The 19231-nt window shown below is 36.8% G+C and overlaps 1 non-coding gene across 1 annotated transcript; it reads left to right on the forward strand.

Moving 5' to 3' along the window:
* Positions 1–14546: 14546 nt before the first annotated feature.
* LOC113342556 lies at positions 14547–14766 on the forward strand. Its single transcript, XR_003356723.1, has one exon. It is a non-coding gene; the product is annotated as a small nucleolar RNA U3 (small nucleolar RNA).
* Positions 14767–19231: the final 4465 nt, after the last annotated feature.

Consider the following 19231-nt stretch of genomic DNA (forward strand, 5'->3'; position numbering starts at 1 on the left):
GTATTTTTGTAGGATGTAAGCACTATATGATGAATTTTATAAAAATAAATTGGTACCGAAATCACAAGACACGTGAAAATAACTATGTGAATGGAATCTCCCTCGTTTTATCTTTTCTCGCGTGATTCATGATTAGAGCTGGCAAACGGGCGGGTCGGGACTGGTTTGTTACGGGTTACACGAGTTCGGGTTAGCACGGGCCAAAACCTGCGGGTCGATATTCTTCACGGGTGATCATTTTTTCAACCCGCGCCCGTAACAGGTAAAGCTTGCGGGTTCACGGGTTAACCCGGAATGTTTAATTAAAAATAAAACTAAAAATTAATTTGTGACAAAACAGAGACAGAAACAGAGTTAATATGATTCTTAATGGTTCAAAACAGAAGATTACATAATACATAACCACAATTATAAGTTCTCTACTTATATTTTTACAATCAATCAAACTGAATCATATTAAGAAATTCAGGACTCACCAACATGGAAGATAACAACAACAAAATCATATTAAGAAATTCAGGGCTACCACCATTCAGTACCCATATCAATCTCAGTTTAATTTACAATCATATAACCTCAACCATTTAAACAATTCAACTTAAAATACTAATATGAACACAATTATAGGCTTACCCAAATTTTAGTATTCACTGGATTTCTTTTTGTGTAATCGATTCAGCTGGTAACCTAGGATTATCGTTTCTAACCCTAAAATCAATTCACCTCCACCACTTTCATCACTTGCATCTCAATTTCATTCATATCCAATAATTATACGAATCTAAACCTCAATAAAACAAAACCATCTTTCAATTTCCTCATATTCATCACCAATCAAATTTCAAGTTCATGTTGGTAACCGTAACTCACTGATTCTTCAATGTTAATTGAGAATCAGTAACTAAAACTTCTCCCTTAAACTTAACACTCAATACCCATCATTACTTGCTTGATTTTATTCTCAATTTCACACAAAATTATGAATCCATTCTAGAACCCTTACCCTAATTTTACTGATTCCTCTTTCTTCAATCATCACGAAACCCTAACCAAAATCAACTCCACAGACTCATTAACTCTTTCCTTGATTCACTTATTTCATTAAGTCTATTCAGAAGAATCATGAATCACTTTGTTCGTGCAGTAGAGAAGAAAAACGGAAAGAAATAGCAGAGAAATAGCAGAGAAAGAAGAGAAGAAAAATGAATTGATCTTCTAGGGTTATTTTCATTTTTATATGACAAATGAACGAACATGATTAAATATAATAATCATACGGTGGTATTCTTAGAAGCACACGGGTTGACATGTTTAACCCGCAGATTTACGGGCCGGGACGGGTTAACCCGTTCTCTCACAAGCCGTTATTTCTCCAACCCGCGCCCGGCTTGTTTAGGACCCAGTCGGGACGGGCGCGAGTTTAGCTAGGAGAATGATTCCACTACAAATATGTTATGGGACATGAATGTTTAACATGACATTAGTATACACAGGAGAGATTTACGTTGTCAGATGATTCCTCGTATTAAAGTAGTAGATGGTGATATTATCCACTCTAGATTGTGCTTATTTTGTGTATTTTTGTAGGATGTAAGCATTATATGATGAATTTTATAAAAATAAATTGGTACCTAAATCACAATAAACGTGAAAATAACTATGTGAATGGAACCTCCCTCCTTTTATCTTTTCTCGCGTGATTCATGATTAGAGCTGGAAAACGGGCGGGCCGAGGTTGGCTTCTTACGGGTTACACGAGTTCGGGTTAACACGGGCCAAAACCTTCGGGTCGATATTCTTCACGGGTGATCATTTTTTCAACCCGCGCCCGTAACGGGTAAAGCTTGCGGGTTCACGGGTTAACCCGGATTGTTTAATTAAAAATAAAACAAAAAATTAATTTATGACAAAACAGAGACAAAAACAGAGATAATATGATTCTTAATGGTTCAAAACAGAGGATTACATAATACAAATCACAATTATAAGTTCTCTACTTATATTTTTACAATCAATCAAACTGAATCATATTAAGAAATTCAGGACTCACCAACATGGAAGATAACAACAACAAAATCATATTAAGAAATTCAGGGCTACCACCATTCAGTACCCATATCAATCTCAGTTTAATTTACAATCATATAACCTCAACCATTTAAACAATTCAACTTAAAATACTAATATGTACACAATTAGAGGCTTACCCAAACTTTAGTATTCACTGGATTTCTTTTTGTGTAATCGATTCAGCTGGTAACCTAGGATTATCGTTTCTAACCCTAAAATCAATTCACCTCCACCACTTTCATCACTTGCATCTCAATTTCATTCATATCCAATAATTATACGAATCTAAACCTCAATAAAACAAAACTATCTTTCAATTTCCTCATATTCATGTCCAATCAAATTTCAAGTTCATGTTGGTAATCGTAACTCACTGATTCTTCAATGTGAATTGAGAATCAGTAACTAAAACTTCTCCCTTAAACTTAACACTCAATACCCATCAGTACTTGCTTGATTTTATTCTCAATTTCACACAAAACTATCAATCCATTCTAGGACCCTTACCCTAATTTTACTGATTCCTATTTCTTCAATCATCACGAAACCCTAACCAAAATCAACTCCACAGACTCATTAACTCTTTCCTTGATTCACTTATTTCATTAAGTCTATTCAAAAGAATCATGAATCACTCTGTTCGTGCAGTAGAGAAGAAAAACGGAAAGAGAAAAGAAATAGCAGAGAAAGAAGAAAAGAAAAATGAATTGATATTCTAGTGTTATTTTCATTTTTATATGACAAATGAACGAACATGATTAAATATAATAATCATACGATGGTATTCTTAGGAGCACACGGGTTGACATGTTTAACCCGCGGATTTATGGGTCGGGACGATTAACCCGCTCTCTCACAAGCCGTTATTTCTCTAATCCGCGCCCGGTTTGTTTAGGACCCAGTCGGGACGGGCGCGGGTTTAGCTAGGAGAATGATTCCACTACAAATATATTCTGGGACATGAATTTTTAACATGAGATTAGTATACACAGGAGAGATTTACGTTGGCAGATGATTCCTCGTATTAATGTAGTAGATGGTGATATTATCCATTCTAGATTGTGCTTATTTTGTGTATTTTTGTAGGATGTAAGCACTATATGATGAATTTTATAAAAATAAATTGGTACCGAAATCACGAGAAACGTGAAAATAACTATGTGAATGGAACCTCCCTCCTTTTATCTTTTCTCGCGTGATTCATGATTAGAGCTGGCAAACGGGCGGGCCGGGGTTGGCTTGTTACGGGTTACACGAGTTCGGGTTAACACGGGCCAAAACCTGCGGGTCGATATTCTTCACGGGTGATCATTGTTTCAACCCGCGCCCGTAACGGGTAAAGCTTGCGGGTTCATGGGTTAACCCGGATTGTTTAATTAAAAATAAAACTTAAAATTAATTTGTGACAAAACAGAGACAGAAACAGAGATAATATGATTCTTAATGGTTCAAAACAGAGGATTACATAATACAAAACCACAATTATAAGTTCTCTACTTATATTTTTACAATCAATCAAACTGAATCATATTAAGAAATTCAGGACTCCCCAACATGGAAGATAACAACAACAAAATCATATTAAGAAATTCAGGGCTACCACCATTCAGTACCCATATCAATCTCAATTTAATTTACAATCATATAACCTCAACCATTTAAACAATTCAACTTAAAATACTAATATGAACAAAATTAGAGGCTTACCCAAACTTTAGTATTCACTGGATTTCTTTTTGTGTAATCGATTCAGCTGGTAACCTAGGATTATCGTTTCTAACCCTAAAATCAATTCACCTCCACCACTTTCATCACTTGCATCTCAATTTCATTCATATCCAATAATTATACGAATCTAAACCTCAATAAAACAAAACCATCTTTCAATTTCCTCATATTCATCACCAATCAAATTTCAAGTTCATGTTGGTAACCGTAACTCACTGATTCTTCAATGTGAATTGAGAATCAGTAACTAAAACTTCTCCCTTAAACTTAACACTCAATACCCATCATTACTTGCTTGATTTTATTCTCAATTTCACACAAAATTATGAATTCATTCTAGAACCCTTACCCTAATTTTATTGATTCCTCTTTCTTCAATCATCACGAAACCCTAACCAAAATCAACTCCACAGACTCATTAACTCTTTCCTTGATTCACTTATTTCATTAAGTCTATTCAGAAGAATCATGAATCACTCTGTTCGTGCAGTAGATAAGAAAAACGGAAAGAGAAAAGAAATAGCAGAGAAAGAAGAGAAGAAAAATGAATTGATCTTCTTGGGTTATTTTTTCATTTTTATACGACAAATGAACGAACATGAATAAATATAATAATCATACGGTGGTATTTTTAGGAGCACACGGGTTGACATGTTTAACCCGCGGATTTACGGGTCGGGACGGGTTAACCCGTTCTCTCACAAGCCGTTATTTCTCCAACCCGCGCCCGGCTTGTTTAGGACCTAGTCGGGACGGGCACGGGTTTAGCTAGGAGAATGATTCCACTACAAATATGTTATGGGACATGAATGTTTAACATGAGATTAGTATACACAGGTGAGATTTACGTTGGCAGATGATTCCTCGTATTAAAGTAGTATATGGTGATATTATCCATTCTAGATTGTGCTTATTTTGTGTATTTTTGTAGGATGTAAGCACTATATGATGAATTTTATAAAAATAAATTGGTACTGAAATCACAAGAAACGTGAAAATAACTATGTGAATGGAACCTCCCTCCTTTTATCTTTTCTCGCGTGATTCATGATTAGAGCTGGAAAAAGGGCGGGCCGGGGTTGGCTTGTTGCGGGTTACACGAGTTCGGGTTAACACGGGCCAAAACCTGCGGGTCGATATTCTTCACGGGTGATCATTTTTTCAACCCGCGCCCGTAACGGGTAAAGCTTGCGGGTTCACGGGTTAACCCGGATTGTTTAATTAAAAATAAAACTAAAAATTAATTTGTGACAAAACAGAGACAGAAACAGAGATAATATGATTCTTAATGGTTCAAAACAGAGGATTACATAATACATAACCACAATTTTAAGTTCTCTACTTATATTTTTACAATCAATAAAACTGAATCATATTAAGAAATTCAGGACTCACCAACATGGAAGATAACAACAACAAAATCATATTAAGAAATTCAGGGCTACCACCATTCAGTACCCATGTCAATCTCAGTTTCATTTACAATCATATAACCTCAACCATTTAAACAATTCAACTTACAATACTAATATGAACACAATTAGAGGCTTACCCAAACTTTAGTATTCACTGGATTTCTTTTTGTGTAATCGATTCAGCTGGTAACCTAAGATTATCGTTTCTAACCCTAAAATCAATTCAACTCCACCACTTTCATCACCTGCATCTCAATTTCATTCATATCCAATAATTATACGAATCTAAACCTCAATAAAACAAAATCATCTTTCAATTTCCTCATATTCATCACCAATCAAGTTTCAAGTTCATGTTGGTAATCGTAACTCACTGATTCTTCAATGTGAATTGAGAATCAGTAACTAAAACTTCTCCCTTAAACTTAACACTCAATACCCATCATTACTTGCTTGATTTTATTCTCAATTTCACACAAAATTATGAATCCATTCTAGAACCCTTACCCTAATTTTACTGATTCCTCTTTCTTCAATCATCACGAAACCCTAACCAAAATCAACTCCACGGACTCATTAACTCTTTCCTTGATTCACTTATTTCATTAAGTCTATTCAGAAGAATCATGAATCACTTTGTTCGTGCAGTAGAGAAGAAAAACGGAAAGAGAAAAGAAATAGCAGAGAAAGAAGAAAAGAAAAATGAATTGATCTTCTAGGGTTATTTTCATTTTTATATGACAAATGAACGAACATGATTAAATATAATAATAATAATACGGTGGTATTCTTAGGAGCACACGGGTTGACATGTTTAACCCGCGGATTTACGGGTCGGGACGGGTTAACCCGTTCTCTCACAAGCCGTTATTTCTCCAACCCGCGCCCGGCTTGTTTAGGACCCAGTCGTGATGGGCACGGGTTTAGCTAGGAGAATGATTCCACTACAAATATGTTATGGGACATGAATGTTTAACATGAGATTAGTATACACAGGTGAGATTTACGTTGGCAGATGATTCCTCGTATTAAAGTAGTAGATGGTGATATTATCCATTCTAGATTGTGCTTATTTTGTGTATTTTTGTAGGATGTAAGCACTATATGATGAATTTTATAAAAATAAATTGGTACCGAAATCACAAGAAACGTGAAAATAACTATGTGAATGGAACCTCCCTCCTTTTATCTTTTCTCGCGTGATTCATGATTAGAGCTGGCAAACGGGCGGGCCGGGGTTGGCTTGTTACGGGTTACACGAGTTCGGGTTAACACGGGCCAAAACCTGCGTGTCGATATTCTTCACGGGTGATCATTTTTTCAACCCGCGCCCGTAACGGGTAAAGCTTGCGGGTTCACGGGTTAACCCGGATTGTTTAATTAAAAATAAAACTAAAAATTAATTTGTGACAAAACAGAGACAGAAATAGAGATAATATGATTCTTAATGGTTCAAAACAGAGGATTACATAATACAAAACCACGATTATAAGTTCTCTATTTATATGTTTACAATCAATCAAACTGAATCATATTAAGAAATTCAGGACTCACCAACATGGAAGATAACAACAACAAAATCATATTAAGAAATTCAGGGCTACCACCATTCAGTACCCATATCAATCTCAATTTAATTTACAATCATATAACCTCAACCATTTAAACAATTCAACTTAAAATATTAATATGAACACAATTAGAGGCTTACCTAAACTTTAGTATTCATTGGATATTTTTTTTGTGTAATCAATTCAGCTCTAGGATTATCGTTTCTAACCCTAAAATCAATTCACCTCCACCACTTTCATCACCTACATCTCAATTTCATTCATATCCAATAATTATACGAATCTAAACCTCAATAAAACAAAACCATCTTTCAATTTCCTCATATTCATCACCAATCAAATTTCAAGTTCATGTTGGAAACCGTAACTCACTGATTCTTCAATGTGAATTGAGAATCAATAACTAAAACTTCTCCCTTAAACTTAACACTCAATACCCATCATTACTTGCTTGATTTCATTTTCAATTTCACACAAAATTATTAATCCATTCTAGAACCCTTACCCTAATTTTACTGATTCCTCTTTCTTCAATCATCACGAAACCCTAACCAAAATCAACTCCACGGACTCATTAACTCTTTCCTTGATTCACTTATTTCATTAAGTCTATTCAGAAGAATCATGAATCACTTTGTTCGTGCAGTAGAGAAGAAAAACGGAAAAAGAAAAGAAATAGCAGAAAAAGAAGAGAAGAAAAATGAATTGATCTTCTAGGATTATTTTCATTTTTATATGACAAATGAACGAACATGATTAAATATAATAATCATACGGTGGTATTCTTAGGAGCACACGGGTTGACAGGTTTAACCCGCGAATTTACGGGTCGGAACGGGTTAACCCGTTTTCTCACAAGCCGTTATTTCTCCAACCCGCGGGTTTTTGGCTGGTTTGCCAGCTCTATTCACGATGCCCCCTCGAAGTTTTAACTGCATGTGGGGAGTTGCCGAACCAAATAACTAAAGGCAAAAATGCACCAACAGATTTATGACTAATGGTCTATGATGTCCACTCAAAATTAAATAAAATGTTATATTTTGGCTCGATAGTGGATGCGCGGATGATTTTGTCTGTTCTATAAGAAAAATGGTTTTGACTGAGGACATACGGTAGTCTCGTTCACACTTCACTCGTCATGACTTCTTAGCACGTATGTCTGATTTGTCCTATAAAATTTCGCAACGAAACAAAGATCCGACCATTACATCTCTCTATGCCACATTCATATATAATCTGCATACTCTCTACCTAGTTTCTAATCAAGCAATAAAGTTCATTTTCACAAGAACAATCTTTTTGATCATGTTTCTACTCATTGGTTCTAACTTGCAAAGGATCGTCCCTCCAGCTCCTGGTACTCATGATTTAGTTACTTTCGCCTCGTTTAAAATTTGATTTACATCCCCTGAAAGGGAAGTTCTATCTTGTGTAAGATTATAGGTAGTTAATCTTGGGTTGTTTTCTTTCTCCTTTTTGCAGCTAAAGATGGTAATGAGCTAGCATACATAAAGATGAAGATCGATACTTCAAGGAAGTTGCTGAGAGTGAGGGAATACAAGTTTTCTCCCCCAACTACGAATCGGCCGTTTAGGAGGGGTCCGCCTCATACAGTTTAAAGTCCCTCCTCCTCTCGATGTCCTATAAGAACATGATGATGATTTTGTGGAAAAACATGAGGTTACAGATAATAATTGCACAAGTAAAAGAGTAATATTGAGTGTTTTAATTACGAGGAAGGTTTCACTGATTTTGATCAAGAAAAAAAGGTAGCATTGAGTGTAATTTGACTTTCGCTAATTTATACATGTTAGATTTAATAAAAAATAAATAATAAAATGACTTTTGTCTTATTTTACTAGAAATTGATTTTTCGTGCGGCATAGAATTTGAATTTGCGAGTTTTGACCGCTCATCATTTCCCATTATCTGCCTGAAGGATCATGAATTTCCAAAGGCAGTTCCCAGCCTTATTTGTTACTCTCATTTTGACATTCACGCCATTGTACTCGTCGATGTGGGACTATTAGCTTGTAACATTTGGGTTTGGCGTAGACTTTGTTTTGTCAAATAGCAATTTTCTTAAAATATTTGTTCAGCTCGTATAGGACACTCAATGAAGTCATTTGCAGGAACTCAAATAGAGCAAACCTTGAGTTTTAAATTACTGTAAAATTCAGCAAAATAAAAATGGTCAGAGTCTTCAATAATAGACTGAAGAGTACCGTAGCTGACCAGTTGGCACTAAGAGTACCCACCCCCTGTAAATCCATTGTCACATTTTATAGTCCCTCTCCTGCTGCTCCTCCTGTTCTTTACTAATAAGATCGTCATAATAACATAATTATTCTCCATAAACATGATGCGCCAATGTTAATCTTTAATGTGTGTGTATTCTTTATCCCTAGTTTGTAATTGAATAAAGCATATGGTTTGTTGTTATCTTGAAGCTTTTGTGTTTACCTCAAACGAATTAGTGATTGAGCTTCACCCCCTAAATTACTAACAGGCTAACAAACATTTATGTCTGAAAAAGAAAAAGTTAATGTGAATGGATTCTCATAGAAATCTGAACAGTGTAAATAATACTAATGAAATATAAGACTAAGTAGTATTTGAAGCAAGATATCACAGAGTAAATACTGTAGTAGGTATATAAGGATTATTATTAAGTGCAGCTACATCAACATCTGTTAGGAATACATCTCATCAAGACTCAGTAAAGGCTCTTCTGGTAACAGCTGCCAAGAGAAAATCACGTATCAATCACTAGCTTGTGTTACGCTACAGATTGATATGGATTTATTAGAAATATATTCTCTATAATTGCTAGCTTATATTAAGCCAAAAACATCTCTGTAACCCTTGTAAAAAAGGCATGTAATCTCTATATATTTGTCTACCTTTCCACCAGTTGAAGTGTGGATCAATTCACCAAAATATTGTATTCTGTTTTGGTATCAGCCAGAAAGATCCTAAACCACGCTTTCTTCATTTTTCCGCATCAATGGCAGCACCAGAAACATTCACTCTTCAAGCAATTCATATTAACCATCTCATCAACATCAAACTCAATGATACCAACTATCTTTTATGGAAGACATATCGTTTAGAAGGATATGTAGATGGTACTTATGCAAGACCATCACCAACCATACCAAACACACAAGCTGATTTACCACCATTATAAAATCCTGCATATGAAAAGTATGAACAACAGGATCAGATTCTGCTAGGCTGGCTGCTTTCATCCCTCACAGAAGGAGTATTAGGTCGTGTATCTGGTTTAACAACTTCAAAAGAAGTCTGGAATGCACTTGAAAAAAGATATGCACCCAAGACAAGGGCACATCAGATGAATCTAAGAAGGCAACTAATGAGTTTGCGCAAAGGTAACATCTCCATGTATGATTATTTTACAAAATCTAAACAATTATTTGATGCCCTTACAGCATCAGGGAATGCACTTTTTGAAGATGATATGCAGCAATCAATCTTGAGTGGCTTGGATCAAGCATATGATTTAATTGTCACTTCGTTGAGCACTGTCGAAAAGATAGATATGGATGCATTTTATGCACATCTGATCGCATATGATATGAGACTTGAGCAACAACTAGCTTCTATTCAGCAACCAATGGCAAATATTGCCTCTTCATCTACTGCACCACCATATCAAAGACAAGAGCAAGGAAGGTTTCCCCAGAATCGATCTCAACAAAATCAAGGTTTTCGTCAGCAAAATAAACACAATCGACAGCCTAAAAGAGATCAAGGACAAGGTCCTTGTCGGATTTGCAATTGCAAAAACCATAATGCAAGTTTCTGCTGGTTTCGCAAAGATAACAATGCACCACAAAGAGGAGAACCAGCTGCATATCTTGCTTTACCTGATGGTCCTGCTGATAACAATTGGGTGACTGACACAGGAGCAACTCATCACTTAACTGCAAATCTCAACAATCTGAACATCAGGCATGAATATGATGGAACTGAACAAGTTCGTGTAGGAAATGGCAATGCTCTACACATTGAAAATATTGGTAATGCTTCTTTTACCCATAATAATCGATCATTTCATCTCAAAAATATACTTCATGTGCCCGACATAAAATCAAATCTTCTTTCTGTTTCAAAGTTCTGCAAAGATAATAATGAATATTTTGAATTTCACTCCAATTTCTTTGACGTAAAGGATCTCAAAACCAGGACAACACTGTTGCAAGGCAGGAGTAAGAATGGGCACTACATGTTTGATGATGTTCGAGAGATTACCAATACAACTCCAGCTGTTCTAGTAACCAACCCTATTCCACTGTGGCATCAGCGTCTAGGACACCCAATCCTCCGTACTGTTTTCCGAGTCATTAAACATTTTTCCCTTCCAGTTTCCAATAAGAAGTTTGAGTTATGTCATTCTTGTCATGTGAGCAAGAGTCATAAACTTCCCTTTCCAAATAGTAGTACTGTAATCGATAAGCCATTAAGCTTACTTGTGTCTGATTTATGGACATCTCCTTACTTATCTAGAAATGGATATCGAAATTATCTTCTGCTTATGGATGTTTTCTCACATTACACATGGATCTATCCACTAGTTCGTAAATCAGATGCATTTCCTGTGTTCATTCAATTCAAAAAACTCATTGAGAATCAAACTGATCTCAAGATTAAAAATTTTCAGTCAGACAATGGGGGAGAGTTTAAAAAGTTCACTGCCTTTCTAAATAGCTCAGGAGTTATACATAGATTTTCATGTCCTCATACATCAGCTCAAAATGGTCTTGCAGAACGTAGAATTAGATACATAACAGAGTCAGGCTTAGCACTCCTTTTTCATGCCTCAATGCCAAAATCCTACTGGTTTGAGGCTTTCACAACTACATGTTACCTCATCAATAGACTCCCAGCTTCAAAAACTGAGTCTAAATCTCCTTTATAGTTATTGTTCAACAAGACTCCTGACTGCTCCTCTCTTAGAGTTTTTGGATGTTTATGCTATCCATGTCTTAGAACATATGTCTCAAACAAACTCGAACCAAGATCTTTACCATGTGTTTTTATAGGGTACAGTAGTTTTCACAAAGGTTATTTATGCTTACATGTTTCAACCAACAGGCTATATATCTCTCGACATGTCAAATTTGTGGAAACAAGCTTCCCATTTGCTGCCAGGCAACAGGTAAATTCTCCTAACTTCACACAGAAATCACTCACTACAAAGCTCTTAAGCTCATCTGTTTTATCAGTTCCATCTTCTAGTGCATCACTTGAACCTGTCCAACCAGCATCACCATCCATTGAAGCTGAAGCTGTAATTGATCAACTATTGTCCTCTAGTCTTCCAGAAGTATCATCTCCAGTCATTGATCAACCCACAGACAATACTACAGTTGGTACTTCATCAGTAGAAGCTGATAGCACTGTTTCTCAAGCTCACCCACAAATTCAGCAGCATCATATGGTCACACGAGCTCGAGATGGCATTAGAAAGCCTGTAAACAAGTTGTGTCTGCAAGCAACTAAATATCCACTAGAGAGAACACATATTACTGCTCCAAAATCTTATACTGAATCATCAAAAGATCCAACATGGAGACCACCCATGGATGATGAAATTAATGCTCACATTCGCAATGGAACTTGGAGTTATGTTCCATATGAGGAATTGATGAATCTAATTGGCTCAAAATGGGTGTTTCGTGTCAAAGAAAAATCCGATGGGTCAATTGACAGACGCAAAGCCAGATTGGTAGCACAAGGATATAATCAGCGTGAAGGACTTGATTACTATGAAACATTTAGCCCAGTGATAAAGCCTAGCACGATAAGGCTTGTTCTCTCAATTGATGTGTCTCAAAATTGGACGATGAAGCAATTAGATGTCCAAAATGCATTTCTGCATGGTGAGTTAACTGAAACCGTATATATGAAGCAACCACCAGGGTATGTCAATCCTGACTATCCTAATCATGTCTGTAAGCTCAACAAATCGATTTATGGGTTGAAACAAGCTCCGAGAACTTGGTTTTCCAAATTAAGTAATTTTCTCATTGCACTGGGATTCAAGGGTTCTATTTCTGACAGTTCTCTCTTTATACAACAAGCATCGGAAGGAGTTACATATGTCCTCATCTACGTTGATGACATCATCATCACAGGTTCAAACTCTGCTCTTATCACCAATCTTATTACTAATCTGAGCTCTGCCTTGGCAGTAAAGGATCTGGGAAACCTAAGTTACTTCTTAGGCATAAAAGTAATCCACCAAGACACTTCAGTGATACTCAGTCAGCAGAAGTATATAGTTGATCTACTCAAACGAACAAAAATGGATGTTGCTAAACCAGTCTCTACACCTCTTCCAGTAAATGTCAATATCAGTAAACACGGAAGTGTGAAATTTGAGGACCCTACTCTGTATCGTAGTGTCTGTGGAGCTTTACAATATCTTCATCTCAACAGACCAGACATTGCGGTAGCAGTCAACAAAGTCTGTCAGTATATGCATAATCCTTTTGTTGAGCATTGGGATCTAGTTAAGAGAATCCTACGATATCTCAAACATACAGTGCATTATGGTTTAGTTTTCCGTCCTTCAGCGGATACAACACTTCATGCCTACTCAGACTCTGATTGGGCTGGAAGTTTAGATGATAGAAGATCAACAAGTGGCTACGGTATTTACTTTGGCAGTAATCTTATTTCGTGGAGTGCATGCAAGCAAAAAACGGTCTCTAAATACAGAGGCATAGCCATGGCTACATCAAAATTGATATGGCTTCAGTCATTATTGCATGAATTGGGCATTGCAGTACAAGTTCCAACATTGTGGTGTGACAATCTGGGTGCGACTTATTTGACAGCAAATCCAGTCTTTCACGCACGAATGAAACACATTGAAATTGATTACCATTTTGTACGAGAAAGAGTTGCAAACAAAACACTACTGGTAAAGTTTATTTCCTCAAAAGATCAGCTAGATGACATTTTTACAAAGGGTCTTGCATCTGTAACATTTGAGTTTCTCAGAGACAAGTTGAGCATTCGGCCACTCATGCACAACTTGAGGGTGGATGTTAGGAATACATCTCATCAAGACTCAGTCAAAGCTCTTCTGGTAACAGCTGCCAAGAGAAAATCACGTATCTATCACTAGCTTGTATTACGCTACAGATTGATATGGATTTATTGCAAATAGATTCTCTATATTGCTAGCTTATGTTACGCCAAAAATATCTCTGTAACCCTTGTAAGAAAGGCATCTAATCTCTACATATTTGTCTACCTTTCCACCAGTTGAAGTGTGGATCAATTCACCAAAATATTGTATTCTATTTACATCAACTACTTCTCTTTTGATTAGAGAGCAGTGGTTGTACAACTTGGTCTGAGGCATGGTAAAGTAACCAGGCTTAGGCTGGACACCCAACTCTCACATAGAATGTGCGAGTTTCGACCACTCATCATTTCCCATTGCTGCTTAATGTTGATTTTAGGTATACAATTTATGCCGGAGTAAATACTGTAGTAGGTATACAATCAACTGTTGCTTATCATTTTTGAACTTGCCAACAAAATCAACGATGTTTGCTAGGGCTATGCGAGTCTCGAACCTGCGACGTATATATCTATTCTTTCTCCCAGGGGATATAGAAGTATCCAGATTCTAGAACCTCATTTCATTTCATTTCTTAGTCCCACAACGATGACACTGCGAAATGAAGTCTAGTTTAAAGGGAGTGGAATCGGGAAACTGGACACGACCTTACTTGAACAGGATCTGTTCTATAGGCTCGTACCTCTGTATCCTTGAGTTCTAAGGAGACAGGAACCTCAGTCTGGTTGATGAACCAGGACCGCACGACCAGAGCGTGATTAATGGTTCACAGGCCTATGATGTAGGCCGTGTGGCTGTAGATGATCGTTCTCAGCTTGGCTTTGGCCTCTGCTGTGGTGGTCGTGCGGTTGTCTGACAGACTCCGAAACTATTTTTTTTTTGTTGGTACATAACAAAACCTTAAACTCTTGCAATCACATAATCGATAGACGGAAGAGCACCGTGGATGACCAGTTGGCTATACCACAGGTTCAATTCGAACAAGTACCTATTTTCATTTTAGGGAGCATCAATATTTATATTTTACGTCTGATATTTCTCACTGGAGTTGCCAAAACCAAATAGTTGAATTCAAAAGTATACTTGCAGGCTCAAACAAAAGAATACTCTGTTACTCCATACCCTAGTTAGCAATTCGGGATTCGGCAAACGTACGGAACGGCAAACGTACGAGTATTATACGGTTTTGTAAAACCCAAATTCGGTCCAAAATTCGGTCAACGGAACGTGATTCGTCAGTAATTCGGAACGGCATACGTACGTGTATAATTCGATTTATAAATGTGAGTTCGGATCTGAAAATTCGGTATCCATATATAATAAATAATTAATATTTATAAGGGCATGGACTAATTTTATGTATACATGTGAGTTATTTAAAGAAAAAATAAACTTAATATGATGATATTAATAATATATACAACATTAGTCATCAAAGAGAACGTGGTATAGTGGTTTAGATCTCTCTCACCTTCACCTTCAAATCTTTTCTGTCATTTTTGTTTCATAAAAATTACAACAACGTCTAATATTGGGCTGTGTATGCTTGGGAGGCAGTAAAGCCCAAAAAATAGGGCCTTTGAAAACATAAAAGCTAAAAAATTTCTGGCGAATTAAGCGGACGTATCATTCGGGATACGTAAAGTTCGTGAACGATTCACGAATAATCCGGGAATGTCACATAATACGCGTCTTGGGTTCGGAGTTGCAAACGTACGCGAATAAAACGGTAAAATTCGCGATACGGAAAAATTCGCCAATCATTCGCGAAGTTACTAACTAGGCTCCATACTACATTTTGACTCAATCGTGCATGAGCTAATGATTTTGATTGTTGTATTAAAATAATTGTCTTGACCGAGCACGTACGAGGTAAAGTAGTCTTCCCTCAGGGGTACTAGCGACTTAGTACGTATGTCATACTTTTATAAATTGCTTCAAGGAATTACATGATCCGGGCAGTATCTCTCTTTAGCAGCTATAGCAACTAATCAAGCAATGGAGTCCGTTTCTGCGAGATTTCCAAGAACAATCTTTTTTATCATTTTTCTACTCATCGGCTTCAACTTGCCAAGAACCATCGGTGCAGGTATTCATGATTAGACTTGATTTATGGAATATTTATAATGGTCGAAGAAATCCTTTAGTAATACTAGATTTTAGGCTTTGCCTTTTTATTTATGTGGAAATGTAGTGTAGTGTACGATGAAATGAACGAGCGTGAAAAAGAAAAGAAAAAATATTAAGATTATTTTTCATTTGGGCTTAAAGAAAAAGGAATACTCTGCGTATTTAAATCTTCGCACATAAGATTTTTGATTTTTGTTTACTTAGTATTGATGTTATGTACAGATTATTTCCATGAGTTCGCTTTCGGGATTATTGACCGCTTCTTCTTTTATTGGCGCTTGGCAAATTTTGCAGCTAAAGATGCTAACGAGCTAGTATACACCAAGATGAATATAAATATTTCAAGGAAGCTGCTGAGAGTAAGAATCGCAAATAACCCTCCTTCACCTCGTGGAAATCTATTTGGGCGGCCCCTTTGGCCATCGCGAAGCCGTCATTCCCCACCCCCAGGAAATCCATCGCCACAATTTGTAGCTCCTCCTCCAGTCGATGGATAATAATATCATGATGATGATGAAACTGTTCTTCATAAACACGTGGTGCATGCGCCAATGTCAGCCTCTAATATGTGTGTACACTTTCAGCAATTTGAATAAAAGTTTAGTTTGTTTTTATATAAATTAAGAGATGATGCGGTTTGAAAAATTCACAGGATGAATGAGCTGGTAAAGGACACTCGATACATGCCCACATATAAAATTTAAAAATGCAAACCAAATTACAAAAACCCCAAAACTTAATGATTCAAAACTGAATGAGCACAACAAAAAAGAACAAGCTCTATTTCCCAACTGATATGGGAAGTGAAATGGCCGTCCTGGTTTTCTTTTTGCACATGCGATAGGCATGTCATTTATTCATATAATGATCTGAATCATGTGCAACGCCTGCTGGAAAATCTTAACTTTGCTTACAGGACAAAAGTATTATGCTCTTTACCGGATCAGCAAACCTACTTCAGGCTTACTTGTCATAAACTGCTAAAAAATCATCAAAGCATTAAAATTCAAAAGAATTTTCGACAGGAATGAAGGTCTTCGGAGACTGGAAGTTCTCCACTTGAGCGTGCATGCAGCTGATAATACATGTACGTGCAGTATATATATGATCATCATCTTGAATACCATGTGTTGCTGGGATGCCCTTTACCACCTTGAGATGTTTGTTTGCAATGGTAGAACACAAGACTGCTCCTGCCAAACCAATACAGTAGCACCTGATCGGAGAAAGTCAATAGACGGGTAGGAGTGGTGATGGCAGTAGAAGTGGTAGTAGTAAGAGTGTCAAAGTAACAACGGAAGCACCATGGTAGCAAACCTTCCCAATCCTTAGTTTGAGCATCGAAGGTCTTCCCCTTGATCCATTCTTTCTTATGCTTTAATATATACATATGAACTTTGCAACCGCAACAAGAAGAACAGAATATCGATAAAGGGCACCTGTTGGCATTCCAAGATACATAACAGGTGCCCAGTATAGACACAAGAATATTTGGGACTCGGTTATAGAGCATATGGAGAAGAAACTACAGTCTTGGCAAGGGAGTCTTTTATCTTATGGTGGAAGATTGGTTTTAATCAAAAGTGTCTTAAGCACACTTGTCATATACCTCATGTCAGTTTATTCGATGCCGGCGTCAGTCGAGAAAAAACTTAACAAGATCATGCGGAACTTTCTATGGGGTAGTGACACAAACAACAAGAAGAAATATGCTTTAGTTTCATTTGAAAAGGTGTGTATGGAAAAAGAATATGGTGGGCTTGGCATTAGACAGTTGCGGGTTATGAATGATGCGTTATTGTGCAAATGGTGCTGGAGGTTTACGAATGAAGAAGAATCATTGTGGAGAGTCCTTACTAAAGAGAAGTATGGGCTTACGAAGAATAAATGGGATATAAGGAATATTAGATCATCATATGGTAGTTCGGTTTGGAAAGGTGTCAACATGCGATTGCAAAAATTCATGGAGGGGATCAGATATTGCATTGGCAAGGGAAATAGGACTCTATTCTGGACAGATCAGTGGATCGGCGATCTCAAGCTTCAGATAGAATTTCCCAACCTGTTCAGAGTATCAAGGAAAAAAGACCACAACATTGATAAGTTCTATTCTATAACTGACGGCAACATCAGTTGGAATTTAGACTTAAGAAGAAGACTTACTGATGAGGAGATTCAGGAAGCGGTGAGACTCACAACTCTTTTGGAAACAATAGTTATCAGTGAAAATGAGGATACAAGGGTTTGGAAACACACGAAAGATGGGACTTTCACTGTTCGATCTTGCTACAAAGTATTGGCTCATAAAGAAAATACGGTGTTTCCTCATAGGGCTGTTTGGAATAGTAAGGTACCATCTAAAGTTACTTTTTTCACTTGGTTGGTACACCACAATTCCATTCTTACCCAGGATGTACTTAAAAAGAGAGGTCGATGCTTGGTAAATAGATGCAACATGTGTAAAATGGAGGAAGAATCTATTAATCATTTATTCTTGCATTGTACTGAGGCAACCGAAGTGTGGAGATATTTCTACAAAGCATTCGGAGTGGATTGGGTTCAGGGAAGAGATATTAGCATGGTATTTCTTGAAACAAAAACTAGAGTCTTCACAAGAAAAGGAAATTTTATATGGAACGTGCTTCCATTTGCTATTTGTTGGGGAATTTGGAAGGAGAGGAACCAAAGAACTTTTAATGATAAGGAAATCCTTGTATATAATCTCATTCTGGAAATCAAAGCCGATATTCTATACTGGGCTCAGCCAACGGGAGTGTTAGATGGAGTACACTTTGAAGACCTTGCTCTTAGATGGGAGGAACTAGTAAGAGAGTGAAGAGTTGAGTGCTTGTAATGGATTTCACTGAGGATTGTTCATTTGTTTGTGGTGTTTGTGTTCTCAATTGTATTATTCTTTATTACTTATCAATATAATTATCTATTTTTGCTGATCAAAAAAAAAAAGAATATCGATAAAGGGATTCAGAAGTATTGCAATGATGATCTTCAGACCGAGCAATGATTGCTATGGCCTATATGAGTCTGGAACCTGCGACCCTCTAAAGTTATATATCCAAAGGGGATTTAGAAGTATCTATTCTAGTGTAGACCCTCATTTCATTTCATTTCTTAGTCCCACAGCGACAACGCTGTGAAATAGAATGTGGTTTGTAGAGAGTGGAATCGGGAAATTGGAC

This window comes from Papaver somniferum, chromosome 1, assembly GCF_003573695.1.
Source record: "Papaver somniferum cultivar HN1 chromosome 1, ASM357369v1, whole genome shotgun sequence".
NCBI classification, from domain to species: Eukaryota; Viridiplantae; Streptophyta; class Magnoliopsida; order Ranunculales; family Papaveraceae; genus Papaver; species Papaver somniferum.